This window comes from Cryptomeria japonica, chromosome 6 (genome assembly GCF_030272615.1).
Source record: "Cryptomeria japonica chromosome 6, Sugi_1.0, whole genome shotgun sequence".
NCBI lineage: Eukaryota > Viridiplantae > Streptophyta > Pinopsida > Cupressales > Cupressaceae > Cryptomeria > Cryptomeria japonica.
The window spans coordinates 36,946,432-36,959,103 of record NC_081410.1 but is presented as its reverse complement, the minus strand read 5'-3'; positions in this window follow the sequence as shown (position 1 = coordinate 36,959,103).

Genomic DNA, 12,672 nt, shown 5'->3' with positions numbered 1-12,672 from the left:
AAAATGTTGAGACGATGCTATCTTACAAATTTGAATGAAAGTTGACAGGACGATGGCACCCGACGTGCACACGGTCCTCTGGAAAATCCACGAAACGAAGGGGGATTTGTTCGTCTTTGCACAAGGATTCCAGATCTTCAATTACAACCGTGTACCTACAACCTACACATAGAAAAGAGAGGATGATTGGGGGGTTAGGGATTAGGGGTTTTCCTTTAGGTCAAACCCCGGTTTTGGAATTAACCAAGAAATGAGAATGTTGTAAATGTAAATGTTTGTAATGTAATCAAGTACTGATACCTTGTCGTAAGAATGTTTGTATTCTTACATGCGAAGGTGTAATGATGTTGTATGTTGTATGTTGTATGTGATCTCCTCTTCAATGGTTGAATCCTTGTCTTGAATGCAACACTAAGCCTTGAATGGAGACTTAGAATGCTCAATTGCTTGAAGGAATGCTTGAATGCTTGAATGTTTGAATGTTTGAACATTGCTTCCACCTTTTTTCCATCTACTTAACATCTACCCTTTCTGAGAGGGGAAATGTAGTTTATATACTTGTCAATTAGGGTTAGAAGACTGATTTTTCTGACCTTAGGCCGACCTAGAAACATTGTTTTCCGAATTGCAAACTTAAAGACCCATTGCCCCATAAGAGATCGGGCCCAAAATAGGGTCAGGGACAAGGGCGCTGGGTGCTATGGTCCTGAGGGACCAGGGCACTGGGCACCATGGTCCCACCTCCTGGGACAGCAGGGTGCAAGGAAGGATCAGGCCACGGTGCAGAAATATGCAGTTTTTGATGTCATAAATAGATTTCGAGGTCTCCATTCAGGTTCAGTGTTGTGTCACCATCATGAAGACCCAAATGCAGTCAAAATTGCAAGTGTCACAATTTAGGATGCTACATTCAGCCCCCACTTTAGCGGGAGTATAACATATGCCCATACTTCTGGTAAAGTACAAGGAAACAATATTGAAAGACTTTCACCACGTCAAGGAGGCAAGATACACCAAGCCCCCAGTGGACTAAGGATCTTATGAATTCGATTGACAAAGTAAAAGGGAAGATCACGAGGGAGAACCATGACTGTCAGTAGTAAGGTTCCCTCACTATGAGTCATGTAAGAAAAATACCAAAAAATTTCAAGGTAAAGCTAAGTTCACTAAGAAATTTTCAAGAATCTTGAAGAGATATGGATGGAGTGTATGCCCCCTACATTAAAGCGATCGCACACGCCTCATTGGGGGTGATTGCTTTAAGGTAGTGGTACACATAAGAAATGAGAAGGGAAAGGAGTATGTTATCACAAATATTTAGCCCCCAAGTGTGAGATAAACCCAAGGATAATAGACACAAAACACAAATCACGAGGTGACTTTGCTTTCCTTGGGGTCAGTATGCTGTATGATAATTCATGTATATCATATGTATGTATGCATAATTGTTCTTAATTCCCCAATCAAGGAAGGTCACCTAGAAGAAGGGAACACATGTGTCTTTTGAGTCAACATGAGAGAGACCAAAAGAGATCTCAATTCTTTGCATCGTCCTCAAGTAGACAACACTAAGGACAACAAATGGAAGAATGAGAATAACACATAGAAGAAGTAAAAAAAGAAAGAGAGGAGGAGAGAGTCTGCTATGCTAATGAAACTAGCCTAGCACGTCATCCACCCCCTGATCTTGCTGATCAATATTTTGTGAAGGCAGGGAACACGCTAGAGGAGGAACATCCAACATAGCAGATGGAGCTATCACAAGATCCAAACAAGGGCTATGTTCATGTTCCAAGCCACGTTGTTCTTGTCTAGGAGCTAGGATAAGTGCTTTAGAAAATTTGTTAGATAAATGGTTATCAACATCAACAAATTCATATTCACTATCAGAAGCAAGAGAAGTAACATTTTCATCATGAATAACATTTTCATCTATATCATCATCAAGATTTATAAAAATAGGATCTTTCACTCGCACAGGATCAAGACCATCATGCATCTTATGCTTAGGAGATTTTGGCTCAATTTTTGGTTGAGGAGAATATAGAATAATACTAGCTGAAGGTGTTTTTAGGGATTGCAAAGTTTGAGAAGTAGTTGCACAAGCTCTAAGATTATGCTTTCCTCGGCATTCACATGCAGAATGATTTCATCTAGTCTTAGTAGGAAGTTGAGGAGATTGAGGAGGAGGAATGTTCTCATCCTTATCACTTGGGTGTTTAGGTTGTGGTCTCTTAGGTTGGATAATAGGAGAAGAGGAAGGTCTCTTCTCTTTATAAAAGGAAGGAGGAGGAACTGCTCCATATAAAGGAGGAATATTTGGTTTAGGAAGGAGACCAAGTCCATCATGACGAGGAGGTATAGGTCTACTTTTAGAAAGTTTATTAGACATAGACATAGTCACATCCATAGGAATGGGTTGGGAATATTCTTGAGGAAAGACATTAGTTTTAAGAATGATAGGAATATCAAGTTTGGGTGTTCGAGGTTCACTTAGAGATAGGATCATATCTTTTTTCTACTTTTGATAAGATTTGAAAAGATGATCACTTCGTGGTGGAAGAGATTGGAATTGTTTAGGCCAAAAATAATCAATAGGAATGCTAGAAGTTCTTTCAGCTGGTTTAAAGAGACTATGATTGACAGTAACAACTTCACCATTATGGGGAAATTTCAAACACTTGTGAATAGGAGAAGTAATAGCTTTCATGGAAGATAGCCAAGGATAGCCTAGCTTCACACGAAATTGTTTGGATGATGGAATAATAGCAAAGCGCACATCAAGGGATTTGTTATGGACCTCAATAGGTAATGTAATAGAACCAATTGCAGGAGAAGAAAATGCATCAAATGATTTCACAACCACATTTGTTTTGTCATAGATCACTTGATTCAATTGCAAAGTAAAAAGAAATTCCTCAGTAATGACATTAACCATGCAAGAAGGATCAATAAGCACTCCACGACAAGGTGTATTCTTGACTTTTGCAACTATATATAAAGGACCATCAGGTGCCCTGATAGTTTCACTAGAATCAAATGTGACAGAAGGTTCTTTAGGGATTTTTTGCTACTCTACAAAGTTAATCACATTCGGAGTCATAGACACAAGACCATTAGGTGAGAAAGAGGAATCATTAGTCTCAATCACATTAGAGGTATGAGAAGGTAATAGATTAGTAAAAATCTTAAGGTTTTGGTTAGGAGGAGTTACAGATGTGTTGCCTTTATCATTCACTCCCAAAACAAAGATAGTATTATTATCAATCAAATCTTGAATTTTACCCTTTAAAGCAAAACATTTTTCAGTATCATGCCTAGGTTGATGATGAAATTGACAAAAAGATTTGTTATCAAAATAGGGTGAATTAATCTTTGCAGGATCTATTTACTTTACAGGAGGGAGAGTAAGCACATTTTGTTCCAATAACTTATTCATAATACTATGCAATGATTCATTCAAAGGAGTAAACTTTCTCTCTTTCTTGAAAAACTTAGAAATAGGAGGCACACCTGATGCTACATTCACATTGTTGTTGATGATGTTTTCATTAAACTTAACAGACTCTCTATTCGGTTTAAACTTCCCAAATGGTTGCTGACTACTATCACCCTTATCACTCGGAGCCATAGGATTTTCTTGTTCCATTTGACTCACAGCCAGTTGATAATTGTGAAGAGTTGCACACAACTGTTGGAAAGAAGTAAACTCTGAAAACAAAATTTTTTCTCTAATATCTTTTTGTAAATTAGAAATAAAGATTCTTTGAATATCATTATCAGGTACTGGAAAAGAAATTTGAGCACACAAATGCTTATATCTACCAATGAAATCAGTCACTTTTTCTTTAACACCTTGTTTACAATGCATTAAATCAATCAAAGTAACTTTAGGACTTATATTGTTTTGAAATTGTTGAATAAAAGCATTTGCAAGTTGTCAGAAAGAAGTAATAGAATAGGAAGGCAATGAGAAATACCATTGTAGAGCCTTATCTCTTAATGTTCTAGTAAACAATTTTGCAAGCAACCTTTGGTCATGAGCAAAATCGGTACATACTGTTTGAAAGGTCTTAACATGTGTTAGAGGATCACCTTTACCATTATAAAGCTCCGACTGTGGGATTTCAACATGCTTAGGGGGGATAACTCAAACAATGTCAAGAGAAAGTGGGCTCGCAACATCAAATGTGGGCACACTAAACTTAGATTGATTCATAGAGGCAATTTGTTGCTGTAAAGAAGAGACAGTTTGTGCAAGATTGTTAATGGTCACTTAAGTCGAAGAGTTCATATTAGACATGTTAGATTGTGATGGAGGTATTATGTTATTGAAAGAAGGTATTGATTGAGAGTAAGGTGGTGGGACACTATGATGGTTAGTCATAGGAGATGATTGGAAACAAGGAACACTACCAGGAGGAATGGAATGGTTGAATGAATTGCCCCTGTGCATCATGTTCATTTGTGGAGATGTAATAGGGAGACTCATTGAAGGAATGAATGAAGAAGTCAGATTGAATGAAGGAAGAGGGTTGATTGAAGAGGAAGGATTGCCCCCCTGACTGGTGATCATAGGTGGAATGTTTTGTATTGAAGTAGTCATTATGTTTGATGTAAAAGTAGGTATACTAGCAATAGAAGTTGTTAAAGGTATAGAATGATTGACTTGAGTAGGAGGTTGTGTATAACCTAAAGTTTTGGCACAACTCTTCATAGGAATCACATTCAAATCCACGATGTGTGCAATACCACACAAAATATCAATTCCATTCTTATCACTTTGAACCATACGTTTTAGACCCTCAATTAATGAAAGAGCTTGACTATCGGGATACTCTTGAGACATCCATTGTTGAAAATAATCAAATTGGTTATCCAATTTCAAAATTTGTTCTACAGAAACCTCATGGAGAGCTTCTTCATCATTAAGAGGATTAGAAGAATTACCCGTGTCCTCGTTAAAAAGGCCATTCAAATTAGGTTCCATCTGCTCGATAGTTAAACCTTGGAAAGACTTAATTCTATGGCTTCGTCTAACGGGAATAGTGTAAGTAGGGCTTATTGTTGTGAAATTCATGCACTAGAGAGGGAGAGAAGATTTTGAATTTAGTGATAGCAAATTTCAATAAAATCAGTCAATCTCCTAGATTTAGGCTATTAAATGCAATCACGACAATCTCCCGAAATTTCAGAAAAAATGTCAAGGACCGTGGCGAACGGAGTGCACACGGTCCTTGCAACTTTTTTCAAAATTTTCAGGGATGAAAGTTATGATGATTTTAAAGCTAATCTGAAAAAATTGAGTGATTTTATGATCTATAGATAATAAGCCAAATTGAAGTTGCAATCTCAAAATTGAACCCTACCAAGATTGTTGAAAAATGCAAGATTTGAATTTTGAAAAAGAGAGGGAAACTGAAATTATGAATTTTATGATTTTAGAAGGAATACTGAAAGCAATGCAAGCTTTGAAATTTAAAAGTTGACTCAATTTCATGCAAAATTCAATTTTGAAAGCAGAAATCAAAGTTGTTGCAATTAAACACTTAATTTCAAAAGTCACAAACTGCAAAAATTTGAATAAAGCACTGAAATTTTGAATGAATGCCAACACACTTTTCAGATTTAGGATAGTAAGAAACACAATTTTGACACAAAATTTCAATTTCAACAATTTTTGAATGATTAGAAGCCTTAATCCAAGAAATCACTAGACCAACTTTGACTTTAATTTTGAAAGTGTTAGAGTTGATGAAATCAGCCAAGATTCTGGATTTTAGCAGAAAAATACAGTAAGATCTAGCTCCCGAAATTTCAGAAAAAATGTCGGGGACAATGGTGCTCAGGGTGCACATGGTCCTCGCAACTTTTTTCAAAATTTTTAGGGATGAAAGATATTATGATTTTGTTGCAGAATCCAAAGTTACAACCGATTTGGAGATGTTTTGATCAGTGAAATTATCAGTCAAAGGTTGAATCAAGAGGGTTTTAAAAATTAGGGTTTTGACACTTAACCACTTAATTTTCAGAATTAAGGCACAAATATGAATTGATAATTTGCAATAGAAGGGTAGATCTGAAACAAGCATTAACAATTAAACATTTCACAAGCTCAATTACTAAAAAGAAAATTTAGGGTTTTTATGCAATTAACCTCTAAAATTTGCAAAAGATCAAACATGGACATGTAATTAAGGAAGCAACTTTTTTCAGATCTAATCATGAATAATCAGAATTAGGATGTTCACGTCGGGTTCACCAAAATGTAAAGTGGAAAATCGAACCCTAGGTGTTCCCCTCACTCCAAGGAGAAAGGAGGTCACTAGGATTGATGGTTTTCACTTAGGAGAGACTTTACATTCAAAAGAGGGGTTGAAACCCACAAGATCCAATCCCACACAATGCAAGATTGGATGCTAAATGAGTTTCAAGGGTTAAGACAACAAGGCTACCCTCTTTTGTAAAGAATGTAGATAGAAGGATTGAACTAGGAGTGCATGTAAAGTAAGAAAGATTCGCTTATAAACAGAGATAGGAATACGGGATGAAGCTGCAGACCTAGAATTAGTAGTAAAATGTTGAGACGATGCTATCTTACAAATTTGAATGAAAGTTGACAGGACGATGGCACCCGACGTGCACACGGTCCTCCGAAAAATCCGCAAAACGAAGGGGGATCTGTTCATCTCTGCACAAGGATTCTAGATCTTCAATTACAGTCGCGTACCTGCAACCTACACATAGAAAAGAGAGGATGATTGGGGGGTTAGGGATTAGGGGTTTGCCTTTAGGTCAAACCCTAGTTTTGGAATTAACCAAGAAATGAGAATGTTGTAAATGTAAATGTTTGTAATGTAATCAAGTACTGATACCTTGTTGTAAGAATGTTTGTATTCTTACATGCGAAGGTGTAATGATGTTGTATGTTGTATGTTGTATGTGATCTCCTCTTCAATGGTTGAATCCTTGTCTTAAATGCAACACTTAGCCTTGAATGGAGACTTAGAATGCTCAATTGCTTGAAGGAATGCTTGAATGCTTGAATGTTTGAATGTTTGAATATCGCTTCCGCCTTTTTTCCATCTACTTAACATCTACCCTTTCTGAGAGGGGAAATGTAGTTTATATACTTGTCAATTAGGGTTAGAAGACTGATTTTTCTGACCTTAGGCCAACCTAGAAACATTGTTTTCCGAATTGTAAACTTAAAGACCCGCTGCCCCATAAGAGACCGGGCCCAAAATAGGGCCAGGGACCAGGGAGCTGGGCGCTATGGTCCTGAGGGACCAGGGCACTGGGCACCATGGTCCTGAAGGACTAGGGTGCTGGGCGCCATGGTCCCACCTCCTGGGACAGTAGGGTGCAAGGAAGGATCAGGCCACAGTGCAGAAATATGTAGTTTTTGATGTCATAAACAGATTTCGGGGTCTGTATTCAGGTTCAGTGTTGCGTCGCCATCGTGAAGACCCAAATGCAGTCAAAATTGCAAGTGTCACAATTTTAGGATGCTACATGTACGTCAAAATATATAAGCACCAAGGGAAGAGTACTTGTAGCCGTTAAAACTAACTTCAAGTACCCACAAATCCTAAATAGTGTATATCAGATTTTGACAAATTTTGTAATTGTCTCTATATGCGACTTAACTACTTATAGCTATTTTTTGACTCTTGGGTAGTAACAAGGGACACTGTAAGATCCATTATGCACAAAAGGGTAAAAAAGTACACATTTCAAAGTGTTGCCCAATGTCTACTTAAAGATGCCTAATAACTGTGCACTTAAAATTATTAATACTTATGAACAAATGAGCACAAGTGGGCCTATTATGAAACAAAAAAGCTAAGAAGTGATTGGCTATTGGTAGATGTGAAATTCATTAATGAACTTTTAGTTATCATGTTTTTGGTTTTTTTAAATTTAATAATTAGAGGTTGAATGAACAATGTGTGAATGATAATTGAAACATGAATAATAACTGGCACTCTTCCCCTAATATACTGACTAAAATTATCATTTTCAAATAACATCATTGTTCTTGTGGTGCTTTCATATTCATTGGTTCGGTGAAAATTCTCTCTGTCATTACTCTTGCAAGTGGATATTCTGCCACTTTTGCTTCCAAAGAGTCTACAATGACACATGAGTATTACAAGCACTAAAGAAAATAGCTAAAAAAGGAAATCAAATGCAAATGGAAATGATCAAAAGTCACTTCTTTATATGGTACATAAAATGGTGACTTTTTCCTTTTAGCAAAGAAACATTTAAATTATATCCCACATTACTATGTAGGAGGTACAATAGATTTCAGAGCACTCCTAGCAATAGCCAATCTAAAACTGAGGAGTATGGTTTCAGGTCTTTTCACAGAAACAAACCATATCTGCATTAAAAATATTGTCCAATAGATAGAAAAGGTGATCAATATTATAATAGAATTGAATATTAGCATCTAAATAGATCATCTTTATGTATTCTTTAAACTAAGAATCACCACAAAAATTCTACACAAAATTTTGATTAAGAAACAAATAGGCTTTGAAGGGATGCAAAACCTTTAACAAAGAACTAATACAAAATGTTGCTTATAGATATAACCATTTTTTTTTAAAAAGAAACCAAAAGTTAGCAAAAGAGCAACAACAAACCAAAAACCACCAAAACAACAACAAAAGAAATCCTAGTTCAAATTTTTAAAGGCCTCAATGGCCTCAACTTTTAGTTGTGTCATGTTGAGTGCTATATGCTTTAGTTCCTTTATTTCTTGATTAGGAGATTTCTTCTTCAAGTTGGCTCTGGTTCTCTTGGAAGGCATGATAGTGTCCTCCTATTTCTTCTCTATGTAATCCACATCAAGTAAAGTCCCTTCCTGATGAAGGATTTCAAGTTTTCCTACCATTGTGTTTATACTTTTAGCTGACTTCTTCACCACCTTGTGACTGTAGGTAAGCAAAGAGATGAGGTTATCATTAACTTTTTAGAATTTGATCTCCAATTATTTCAATCTACATTCATACTCTTTCTTTAGTTTCTCTTCCAAATTTAAGATTTTGATGTCATAATCTTTCTTAAGATCACTCACTATGCTCACTATCTTTTGCATAGAATTAACAATTGATTTCCTCTGTTCCGTGGTCCACTGTTCTGCTCCTTGGTTGTCCTATTTGCTAGTATCTACTTGGAGTTTAATATCAATTTTATTGATTTGATGGAATGCCCAGTTAAACATTCTAAAATTATCCACAACAGAGTCATGGGCGATAGCCAGAACATTATCAGGGTTTTCTCTGTTCAGACTAAGATAAGGAGAATTAGCATTGAGATCATTAGGAAAGGGGGTTCTATCATTCTTTTCAAGGATAGTTTCTCACTTGTCTAGAATAGAATTGTGGGAAGGTAGAGACTTAGAGTTTGAAATGGAAATAGGGGACACTCTACTCCTCTTAGCTCTTTGGCCTTTCTTTAGGGAAGTATTTGACTCAGATTCGGTGTCTTCCATCTTGATATTCCACTCATCCTCATCAGAAGAGAGGCTAATAGGTTCATCATCCTCAAATTAATATGAGGGGTTAGGAACTCTAGATGATGGGGAGGGAAGGGTTTTAATATGTTCATGAATAAAAAAAAAAAGACCCCCATGAAGGACATAATTTTTATTGGTCTTCCTATGATCTTTGATGCTAGCATTGATAGAAGAAAATAAAAAGATGGGAAAAGATATCTACACCTTATGCCTAAAGTGGTTTGGCAAAATAAAATGATGCCCAAAAGACCTAGTATATCTTCCATCTATTGTAATATACTTCATAAGAACAAAAAGTACACAACGCCAGATAGTTTTGATTTTACCCATATCATAGTTGCTCTTATCCACTTTTTCCAATTTCTTCCTTTCCTTCTCATTTCTGGAAAATCTTCTGACCATAGCATCCAACATTTTCCTACCTCTATAAAAATTTTCTCCATCCATGGATAGACTGGTGACCTCTATAGTTAACTTTTAATCAATCTCAATCTTCCTACCACCAATTTGAATTTTCCCATCCTTCAGACCCTTAGCAGATGTCTTGGTGATACTGGCATCATCTCCATGCAACATCTCAATGAAAGGGCTAAGACCACCATAGTCCAAATATGCCAAATGGATTTATCCTTTTTGACCTCTTCACAGTTTAGGGGTTCAACCCTTTTCCTCTCTCCTCCCATGATAGTAATGATGGCAGAAATATGCAAAGAAGGGAAACTCTAGAGGAAACTAAAAACTACCTAGAAAGCATGCAAAGCTCTAGGAAATAGAAATAAATCAACACCCTGATTAATAATGGCCCGATCTATCATATCAAAAAATGACATAAGCATTCGTTAAAAAGGGTTGGCTTGTCTAGCCTAGCATAAGTTGCGTGACAATAACGCCTTGGCATCAGTTGAAATACAATCACCAAGACTCCAAACCTTTTCATCATTAATCCTAACACCCACATTGGCAAAGTGATTAACAAGCCCATTAGCTTCACAATAGGCATGGGAAATGTGAGAAAAATAAAAATCAACACAGTTATCATACCCTAAACCAAAAAAAATGCAAGAAACCGATTTCTTTCTAATTCCAGAAGGTTTTAGGTCCCTTTCAAACCTGTTGTAAGGGGTTTCAGGTCCCCTCAAAAGTTATTTTATCTTTAATCAAAAATAATTTGTGATTAAAGTGGGGTCACAATGAAATCAATGCTTAAACCTTTGCAATCTACTTTTTGGATCAGCATTTTTAGTCACTTCTTTGACCCACTCACCCATCCTACAATAGGAATCCTAGGAAAAAATAATGGACATGTAGAAATTTTATCTTCTATAGGAAATATTAAGGTTTAAATATCAAATTCCAATTCTTCTAAAATAAGATATGGGAAAGTTTCATTCTTCCTTGACTCATTAAAATTTTGGCTTTTTCAATAGGATAGGAAGAGAATTTTTCATTTCCCTTTAGCATTATCACTTTTGTTTTTAAATTTAGAGCATTGATGTGATAATTTGTTTAGGTTTAAATGGACACATGAACCATTAATTAGTAATTAAATGATTCAACATTGTGATATTTATATTTGTTTGATGAAGAAATGTCACTTTTATTTTTATTAAAATTGTCAAGTTAATGCTTCAAAAAATTCAAATAACCAGAAGACTATAATGCCCTACCAGGAAACCCCTAAGGGTTTAAGTAAAAAACACTCAAATAGAGTGTAAATATTTTTTTTTTATAGTAATAGTTAAGAGTATTACTGATAAGTTACAACATTAAGATATTTTGGAGTTATCTAAAACTTAGATAACACAGCGGAAGGCTAAACGAACCTAAGGAGTCTCCCAACACGATTACGTAACCTTACACTTAACTCAACTTGTGTCAATAGATCTAATAAGCCGGATATCTTAATTATGAGATAATGCATATGACATGATTATATATATGTTCAATGATTTGACATCTTTTAATTTTTTTTTTTGGAAGCGTTCATTTACTTTGGGTGGTTAGGAGGCCATTGTGAGGTTATTTACTCAATGCACATTAACACCTATTTAATTTAAGAGGCCTCCCTTAAGGTCAAGTGTTCAATATAACGAAGTTCATTCATTTGGTTTTAAGGTAACCACCCACATTTGATATCTTTCTTAAATATTAAAAGAATGGCTAATAAGATGAAATTCGTTCATTAAGGATTAAACTACCATTGATAGAGTGAGGTTCCTTCATTTGAATTCATGCATAACCAACTATTGAGTTGTAGTTCTTTTATGGAGGATAGAATGTAATTAGCCATAGGGTTCATTCATCGAAGTTTTAATAATGCTAATAGATGGACTAAATTCATTAAGGTGAAAATGTATTAGGAGCACATGAGTTCATCCTTTAAATTAAATTACAGATAGCAAGATGATATTCATTATGACTGGATTAAAATATAAGTTCATAGTGACATCCTCCCTTCAGGATTAGAATATAACTATCTTGTTGCATGTCACTCTTTTTAGTCAAATGAGGTTAATATGAAAATATACATTTACTAAGATTGAGATTTAAACAACTATACAAATACTTCCCTTTTTAGTTCAATTTTAGCAATCATAAGAGATTCTTTTATTAGGGTTATGGTTATGGATAAATAGTTGAGTTCACCCAATCATCAACTTAGTTTGGTAAGGATTATTTGTTGAGATTTAAAACATGAATTAACCAAACGAATTCATCCAATATAGTGAAACATAATTAACATGGCGTTACTCATTTACTAAGATAAAAAGCTAGATATTTATATGATGTTCATCCTTTAGATTTCAATCTAGGAATTATAACATTAATTCTAACTTTGTTTTCCATTCACATTCATTCAATTTACATGCTTAATAACAAGTTAATCCAATGATGTAGCCCAACAAGATTCTTTCCACTATTACTACTTTTAATTAACATTATCAAAATACTTTTCCATAATCTTAATTACAATCTTTTATCAGCCTGATTACTATATTTGTCAAGATGAATAATTTTATGCACTTAGATTTAAATTCGTTAAGTTCCCATCGTACACTTTGCAAGATAACAACCATACATGATAACTTAAAGCATGAAACAAAGGATGCTAAAACATTGCATAACACAGATATGATCTCGGA